This window comes from Gavialis gangeticus, unplaced genomic scaffold, assembly GCF_001723915.1.
Source record: "Gavialis gangeticus isolate Ggan-Ray unplaced genomic scaffold, GavGan_comp1, whole genome shotgun sequence".
In the NCBI taxonomy this organism is placed as follows: Eukaryota; Metazoa; Chordata; order Crocodylia; family Gavialidae; genus Gavialis; species Gavialis gangeticus.
The window spans coordinates 218166325-218167804 of record NW_017729032.1 but is presented as its reverse complement, the minus strand read 5'-3'; the positions used below and the strand labels follow the sequence as shown (position 1 = coordinate 218167804).

The 1480-nt window shown below is 53.7% G+C and overlaps 1 protein-coding gene across 1 annotated transcript in view; it reads right to left on the bottom strand.

The window, feature by feature from the left end:
• The window catches only part of URB1 (URB1 ribosome biogenesis 1 homolog (S. cerevisiae)), a 178260-nt gene that overhangs the window by 76048 nt on the left and 100732 nt on the right, over nt 1–1480 (bottom strand). The window lies entirely within an intron of this gene.

The window sequence follows — 1480 nt, the reverse complement described above, 5'->3', positions numbered from 1 at the left end:
TCCGCACTCACCAGCTGCAGAAGCAGTGATCAGGGCCTCTGGGCACTGGTGGTAGAGCCTCTCCGTGCAGCGCAGGGCAACAAGGATCGCCACTCCTCCCAGCACCCACACGGCAGCTGCCCCATGGTATCGGTGCAGTGCGGATCAGCAGGGTGCTGCACGCTGTCTGGGAGCTGGGGCCACTGAGGCTGAGCGCTGCCAGGCTCCAGGTGACATGTGGAGCTGCTCCAACTCCCAGGTGAATTGAACCAGGGGCTGGAGAATCAAACCGGTTCAATTCCCCAGCCCCAGTTCAATTCACCTGGGAACTGGGCCCAGCTTCATGTGTCAGCCGGAGCCCAGAGGAGGTCATCTAGTCCAACCTCCTGCTAAAAGCAGGACCAGCCCCAACTAAATCATCCCAGCCAAAGCTTTGTCTAGGCAGGTTTTGAAAACCCCCAAGGATGGAGGTTCAACCACCTCTCTGGGTAACCTGTTCCAGTGTTTTATTACCCTCCTAGCGAGAAAATTCTTCCAAATATCTAACCTAAACTTCCCTTGCTGCAACTTGAGATGGTTGCTGTTTGTTCTGTCATCTGCCGCCACTGAGAATAGCCTAGCTCCATCCTCTTTCAAACCCCGCTTCAAGCAGTTGAAGACTGCTGTTAAGTCTCCTCTTCTCTAGACTAAATAAATCCAGTTCCCTCAGCCTCTTCTCATAAGTCATGTCCCCCAGCTACCTCACCATTTTTGTCACCCTCTGCTGGACTCCCTCCAAGTTGTCCACATCCTGTTTGTAGTGGGGGGGCCTAAAACTGAACCCAATACTCCAGATGTGGCCTCACCAGTGCTGAATAGAGGGGAAAAATCACTTCCCTTGACCTACTGGCAACACACCTAACCAATGCAGCCCAGTATGCCGTTAGCCTTTTTGGCAACAAGGGCACGCTGCTGGCTCATATTCAGCTGACGGTCCACTGTAACCCCCACGTCCTTTTCTGCAAAGCTGCTGCCCAGCCAGTCAGTCCCCAACCTGTACTGGTGCATGGGACTGATCTGTCTTAAGTGCAGGACTTTGCATTTGTCCTTGTTGAACATTGCTTCTCTGTGAGCAATCGATCTGCTCTGGAATTTCTACAACTGGGGTGCAGAAAAGAGTGCCCAGCAAGCAACAGGGAAGTAGGGTCTCCCTCCACACCTTTCAGACAAATATAAAGGAGGAGCTACCCACTGCCACTTCTTCCAGAATTGAAGCCCTGGAAGTTTCTGGCAGTTTGGAGGCTTCCTGGCTTATAGTTTGCTTTCTGGGAAGTCTCAGGCAGAGAGCCCCTCCTCCTCTTGAGGACTAGCATGAGGCTTACTCTAGTCCCAGGAGGCTACGCTAGCAGTTTGTGACTGTGGGAAAAGGTAAAGGACATGGGCAACTGGTGCCACCTTAGTCAGGGGGGACACATACTGCCCCCATCCCCAGCAACCAGTCAGCTGGGGGGGGGGGGGGGGG